The sequence below is a fragment of the Culex quinquefasciatus genome, chromosome 2 (genome assembly GCF_015732765.1).
Source record: "Culex quinquefasciatus strain JHB chromosome 2, VPISU_Cqui_1.0_pri_paternal, whole genome shotgun sequence".
Taxonomy (NCBI): Eukaryota; Metazoa; Arthropoda; class Insecta; order Diptera; family Culicidae; genus Culex; species Culex quinquefasciatus.
In genome coordinates, this window is record NC_051862.1 from 96,523,840 (window position 1) to 96,532,345 (window position 8,506).

The window sequence follows — 8,506 nt, forward strand, 5'->3', positions numbered from 1 at the left end:
CAATAAAAATCAAATTCCAAATAATTTTAAACTGCAATTTAACGAATACATTCCACCACATGAAACATTAAAAATCAATTTCAATAATGATTCAATATTTTATGCAAATATTGCTACCTTGGCAAGGCCAACAAAATTTCACAAATTTATAATTGACTCCGCATCATGTAACAATTTTGTAAGATGGGATGTGGTTAGTAATATGCGTTTAACTAACATTGATTTCAACGATAGAATTTCCATTAGAGGAGTTCATGGAATAGCAGAAGATACAGTTGGATCTGTAAATATGATTTTAATTTTAGGAAATTCAAAATACGAGGAAAAGTTCTACATTTTGAAGCATTTCGCTGATGATGCAATTCTTGGAGCACATTTTCTAAAAAATACACCTTATATATTAGTCAAAGTTTCGACTACATAGTTTTACGAACGCCTGATACAAATAATATGCAATATCCTATTCATGAAATGACCAATTTATTCAGAAACAATGACATTGAAAATATAAACAAAGTAAATATGACAGGTATTGGAGCAAATAGCTATGACAATTTTAATACAAATTATGATGAAAATAATGAAAATAATTATGATTATGACAATGGCTGCAATGGCAGAATTCAACCATGCATTGAAGAGTATTATGACAATCAAATTGAAATTGATGATGATAACCAAGATTACCAAAAGAGATGAATTTAGAAAACGATCGGGATTATGATGTGATTGAAAACATGAAGCATGAGAAACTTACAGGCAACGAAAGAATGAGAAAAATTTATGAATTGGTTAAAACAGACCACTTGAAAGGTGATATCAATCAAGAAATTAATAATGTTTTGAATGATTTTAATGAGATATTTTATTTAGAGGGTGATGAGTTGACTTATACCAATTTAACCATGCACGATATAGAGACAACAACTGAAATTCCAATTAATAAAAGACAATATAGATTTCCTGAAGCTACCAAGAAACACGTAGAAGAACAAGTGGAAGAAATGCTAAAATTAGGGATAATACGCCCAAGTAAAAGTCCGTGGAATGCACCAGTATTATGCATCCCAAAGAAAGACTTAGACGCCGAAGGCAACAAACGCTACAGAATTGTAGTGGATTTTCGAGACCTAAATACAATTACTAAACCATTTGTGTATCCTATACCGCTTATTAGCGAAATTTTGGACAGTATTGGAGAAGCTCGATATTTCTCAACCATTGACTTGAAATCAGGATTTTATCAAATCCCAATTAACCCAAAGGATGCTGCGAAAACTGCTTTTCAACATTTCTAGGACATTATGAATTTTAAGGATGCCAATGGGACTGAAAAATAGTCCAGCAACATTCCAGAAGTTTACATTCACACTTATTTATGAAATACAACCAGTTAATGCGTTTGTATATTTGGATGATATAATTGTGTTTGGTAGAACTATCGAAGAACACAATGAAAATTTATATAAAGTTTTGAATGCATTGCATGAACATAATTTAAAAGTTGAACCATCAAAATGTAAAATTTTACACAAAGAAGTCAGATATTTGGGTCATATTATTAATGAAGAAGGTATTCGACCAACTAGTGAAAATATTGATACAATCAAAAACATGAAAAGGCCGCAGACGATTAAAAATGTGAGATCATTTTTGGGAACTGTTAATTTTTATGGAAAATTTATTCCAAACATTGCAGATAAACGTAAGCCACTTAATGCATTATTAAAGAAAAATGTGAAATTTAGAATGTGAAAATGCTTTTGAAGAATTAAAAAACTATTTAATTTCAGAACCAGTTTTAGTTAGACCGAACTATAATGACAAATTTGTTTTGACAACTGATGCTAGCGATTATGCTATCGGAGCAGTTCTTACTAATGAGAAGTCAAATGATCACCCCATCGCTTACGCAAGTCGTGCGCTTATCGGGGCTGAAAAAAAATATTTCACCATTGAGAAGGAACTACTAGCTATTGTTTGGGCAGTAGACCACTTCAAACATTTTATTTATAACCAAGATTTTATCGTTTACACAGATCATAGACCATTGGTAGCTCTATGGCATTTGAAGGAAACTTCACCAACGTTGACAAAGCTTCGTTTAAAAATCCAAGGCATTGGATGTGAAATTCGTTACAAGCAAGGAAAGGAAAATGTGGTTGCAGATTTTCTCTCACGTTTAAATAATGATGAAGATCATGCAGATGATAAACAAGCATCAAAATTAGTAGCAATTACAACTCGTCAACAAGCAAAACAAAATAGACAAAATATTTCAGATAATCAAAACTCAACAAATACTCCAAACAGACAAAATTCATCTAGAAACAATACTAATTGGAATAATAATATGAATGGACTTGAACAAATTGACATAAATTTAGATGATGACAATGATAGCAACAATAAAACATTTACCTACAATGATTTCCCAGACACAGATATAGATTTTAACGTTTTAAATTTTTCTAAAAAGATTATACCATTTGAACAAGCCGAAGCTACATTTATGATATTAAACAGTGTTACAGTACACAAAGAATTGAGTAAATACATTGACCTTACACATGGTATTAAGGATTACACCAAAGAAAATATATTTGTATTCCCGCAAAAGAAAATTTGGGGTTTAATTTTGAATGGAACATATCGTTCAGCAGTTAAAAATGAAGAATTTTTCGATGGTTTATTTAAAAGCTTTAAAGATTATCCTGATTTAGCTAAAGATGCATCAGTTATACAAATTATTTCTCATAGAATATTTAAAACAGAGTTGGAACTAAACTTATTACGATTTTTTGCAATGAAACTTTCAAAGTCATTTACACTATATGCAACAGAAAATGAACGAATTTATGTAAAGCCAGAAGACAGAGATCAAGTGCTTAAAGATTTTCACGACGCACCGTTGGGTGGTCATGTCGGAGGTAAACGAATGATTCAAAGAATGAGTCCTCTTTTACATGGGAAAATATGCGAAGAGATGTTTTGAATTATGTAAAGCAATGTGATTCTTGTCAAAAGAATAAAATATGGCCAGCAAATAAGATGCCAATGAAAATTACGACAACATCGTATGAACCCTTTGATAAAATTTATATGGATGTGGTTATGTTACCAATTTCTAATAATGGAAACAATTGTGGACTTGTGATACAAGATGATTTAACAAGATTTTTGATTGTAGCTCCCATGGAAAACCAAGAAAGTGCAACAGTTGCTAGAACTTTTGTTGAAAACTTTGTTTGTAAATTTGGTGCTCCTAAAGAAGTTGTAACCGATCGAGGTACAAACTTTGTAAGCAAATTATTGCAGCATACATGCAAAATATTACACATTAAAAGATAGTTACAAGTGCATATCATCCTCAAGCTAATTTAGTTGAGAGATCAAATAGAGAGTTGAAAGTTTATTTACGAAATTTTATTGGCAAAGATCCACAATGTTGGGATGAATTAATACCATATTTTATGTTTGAATACAACACTACAGAAAATTCATCAACTGGATATTCTCCTATGAACTTTTGTATGGAAGAAAAGCTATAATACCAAGCACAATTTATAAAATCAATGATTCAGATTTAAATTATGACGACTATATTTGTTCAATGAAAGATATATTCAAGGATGCTCATGAAACTGCTAGAAACAACTTAATATTGTCGAAAGAAGAGAAAGGAAATTTATGACAAAAAGACAAATGATTGGGTACCAATGTGGGGAGATAGAGTTTTGGTACAAATGGTACAGACAGGAATTGGTCAAAAGTTACAAAATAAGTGGCGAGGCCCTTATGATATCGTTAAATTTAACAGCGATCAAACGACCACTATTAAAAATGGCAACAAATTTGAACATGTACATAATAATAGACTTAGAAAATATAATGATTAACATAACACTAAATGATAGTTCAGAATATACCCGTATGAAAATACATTTAACATTTTTTTAACAATATATAATGAAAATACCTTAAAATTAAATGCTCCAATACAAGATAAAATATTTTGAAATGACAATTACAGTACAATTAAAATAAAGTTAAAAAAATAAGCGATTTATGCAATGAATGACATAGTATCATAAACGATTAATATCAAAAGACTACAATGAATGAAAATATTTATTTTAAACACGGGATTATTTATGTATATTGAACAAAAAAATAATAATAATAAAAAAAAAACTTATTGAATTGATATGATTGATGAATTAGAAAAAAAACGAGTGTTATCAAGAGAATTAAATGAATCAAACAAATGTGTTAAAAATACCGATTTTTATATAGAAAAATAAACATAAAAAAATAATATATGATTGATTTGATATGATAAATGAATTAATGTTGAATTAAACAAAATATGAATGATTATTATCAAAAAAAAAAATGCGCAAACAAGAATGTTATGAATTGGGGATGAAAGATATTTTTATAAATGATTAAATTGATGGGGTTTAAAAAAAAAAAAAGAAACAGATTAAGAAAAATACCAGTACTTAGTTAAAACATTTTTTTTTGAAAAACACGTGAAGCGATTATGATCAAATATAAACATAATAATGAAGCAGTGATGAAACACGTTAAAACAATTAAGAAGCTGATGGGTTGCAATTTTGGGAATATACTTAATTGAGCTTAAATGGGTTAACAGGGTTTTAGAAAAACAATCACGCAATTTTTAACTACAAATAAAAACAAATCAAACGGACTGAACAATAATGAAATTTCAACGACAAGCAAATGGAGATGGTGTGATTATTAAATGTTCCAAAACAACATGTATGCAAGTAAGAATGTGTGTGAGAATAATTGGACAAGGGAAGGCCAACCAGAATGAATGTTGAATGTAAACTTGTGTTTTATAATTTACTTAACAATGGATTAAGAATATATTTTCAGATTTTTATACGCTAATACGAAGGATTTACAGGAAACCTTTGGAAGACGATCAAGAAGACAACAATTTCAACAAGGACGAATATGAACTACAGCTCAAGGAAAGGTAAAATTTGTGAGTATATCGTGGGGAATCGGAAAGGACGGTAAAAGTTCCGATCTAGGGATACATAAACTGATAAAGCAACGCCAAAGGGATTAAAAAGTAGACAATTGTACTCTATGGGGAGAGTTTTTTTTGTCGAATAAAGCTTCAAAACAGTTGTAATCCATGGGGGGATTCAATATGTTAAAAACATTTCAAAACATTTGCACTTTACGGGGATAGTCAAATGATTATTAAAGGGAATGGATAAATAATGCTTCAAGGGAAAATCAAGGGATAAATAATGCTTCAAGGGATTTTCAAGGGATAAAAAAAATGCTTCAAGGGAAAAACACCTTTAAACTGATAAAATTCAGAGGGATAAAAAAATCATAATGATTCAGCATTTTATTGCGAATTGCTCAAATAAACAAATTGATTGAATGGATTTGACAAATTTGAAAACACAAAGTGACAGACAAGTTTCATAAAAAGTTGATATAACAGAAAGGATATTCTAACATGCGCAGTATTGCAATGACAAGATGATAGGATGTATAGATCAATGAAAAACTTTATAGAGTATTTTTTTATTCAAGTATAAAAACAATAGTCAATTAGAACTGATTTTTTTCAGTATCAGTATATCAAGAAGATGTATAAAATTGTATAAGTAAATTTGAATTCAATTTTGCATATAAATTGAATGATAAATATTGTTCATACGAAGAAAACAAGTAAGACATTTTTGTGGGAGAAACAAATGTAGAAACTGAAGTAAAATATGACAGAGACGGGAGACGAAACACAAGGATGATCGACGCGTTCGTATGCTGAGAAGTTCTACGCGTTCGTATGCAGAAGTTTGTGATGGCAAGATGGGGAGTGGCAAAGTCATGCGGGAGGTTGGACAGGTAACGGTGTTGATGTTGTTGTAAAAGGTCATATCAATGAGGATCAAGTCGAATTAAAACGCAAGTTTAGTAACGAAACATTCACGTAAAACAAATTACTAAATCAAAATGTGGAATTAAGCGAAGTAAAGATGATTGAAATGCGAAACATCAATTATGGAACAAAAATGCAAGTTGAGATCATACTGCACGTCTGAAACTATTGAAAAGGAGAAGATCATGATAAACAAATGATAACATCATCCGATGTCATTAATTTACAAAAGCCAAAGTTGCAAATTACACGAAAAGACAATTTTGGACAAACAACATGTTCTAAACATTTGAAAAAAAAATTACATCAACCGATGTAAATTATTCGAGAAAGTCAAATGTGCAAATTAACTTGAAAAGTCCAATTTTGAAAAAAATATTGGATTTACGATCAATTCCACATTACTCAGCAAATGAGAAGTCAATGCACTCTCAAAACTGACCATAGTCAACTCACAGCTGGGTTATGAAGCATAATTCATGATGGAAACGACAATTGCATTAATCGACGAAATTCAACACCTTAGCCTCGAAAACTGATCAATTGACCAAGTCACTGTGGAATAGACAAATCCAGCGAAAGCTCAACGGTGCTTTCTGATGGTGAGAGATTTGACAGCTCCCATACTAAATGTCTCGATTTGCATACTTTTTGTTAATTTTCTTCTAAAATAAAATACTTAACATATGAAAACTATATATTTTTGGTGCCCAAAATTCCTGCTGAATCGAATGGTGTACTTATCTCAATTGAAATTTTTTCGAACAATTTTATTTTAATAATATTCTAGACACATTTTGTGCACCTAATCAATCAATACTTTTATCATAAATAATCATTTTATTGCTTAAAAATTGAGTTTTCCTGAGCTCCCATATTCAAATACATGGAAGCTGTCATTTCTAACACCATTGGCCACCTAGCGGCCATTTCAAACTGGATACGTCTATGAATAGCCTCACGATAAAGACGATTTTGATGGAAGACGACGACGATAACAACCAGCCGATCAACACAGCTCTACAACAACAACAAATTTTGCTTACAGTGGGAAAAATGCAATGATTTTTTTAGGATTGATAATGAAAATTAATTTCAAATGCAAGTTTATTTAAATCAGTTTCAACGAAAATATTTTTAATAGAGAAGTTCAAAACGGTAATTCAGGTAATTTAACAGGACAGAAGATCAAAAGAGTAATGAAAATAATTTTACAGTAGAAAAATTAAAAGAGCAATTATAATTATAAAACAATTTACAAGAAAGCACAAGAAGAACAAATTGTAAACCGCGCGATCACTACACCCGACAACATTCTTTCCATAGATGATCATTTCTTTCAGACGATCATCTAGCTGATAAGTGTGGGGGAGATTAACCGAACCAATTTTTTTAATCAATTTTTATAGCCAGCCATTTAAATATTTTTATGATTTTTGCAAAGTAATTTTCACAATTTAAATTATTAACTTTGGGAATATTCTTCCAACCTACAAATAACTTTCGATAGATGTTTTTAATGCTTTTCAAGAATACAAACATCTAGCTGGTAAGTGTGGGGAATGCAGCGACCTCAAATTTAAATCATTAAATTTGTCCATTTTTCGAACCTCACCACAGTTCTGACCATGCGCGCTTACGCAAGCATAAATAATTTTACCCGTCGACTCGCGTTGCGCGACAAATAATTAAGCTTATGTACAGGTGTGGATCATGAGTCATCCTCACCTGAAAAGCCCTTTATTAAATTTCGCCAATTGTTAGGCAATCAATAAAATGGTTAAGCTTTCAATTATGAATGTGCGATGTTATTTCACAGGGGAAATTGAGGGTGTGGCTTAACCAAATTCATTGGCATGTTTGTTCAATGGAGAATTCGACCTTCTCATTATTGACTTACATTTTTGAGAATATTTGAGGAACATAATTTTGATATTCCAATAACATAATTTAAAGTTTCACGACAATGGTTCGAACCCATGACTTCCGATTTTGAGGTGTACTCACTACACCATACGGAAAGTCATGAAGAATTGCAGAGGTCTGCACAATTTAATTCATGAGGTTCATCGATGCTTCTCATCGGAACGGACAACTTTTAGTAGAACAAAATTTAGTAGAGTTTTCGGGGACTGACTATAAAAACCCCAAAATTCTTGAGGAGGGCAGTTAGTTCCAGAGTTAGTTCCAGAGTTAGTTCCAGAATTAGTTCCAGTCAGTTCCAGCCAGCTCCACTCCAGTCCAGTTCCAGTTCCAGAAGAAGCCTCAGACCAGCCGGACCCGCCAGCAGCCACCAGTAGCAGAGGCCCCAGTCCAGCCGGACTTAGCGGTGGAGGCCGCAGTCCGCCGGGACTTAGCCGCCGTGAAGAGTCCGCCGGGACTTAGCCGCTGTGAAGAGTCCGCCGGGACTTAGCCGCTGTGAAGAGTCCACCCGAGACTTAGGAGTTCGGGGTCTGGCATGGCTCGGCGAAGAGGTCTGGAGGACAAGTCTGGCTTCAACGTAGAGAATTGGCTCGACGAAAGTCTTAATGAAATTAGCAACAAAAAGTTGAGTGATGTGATCGTGCG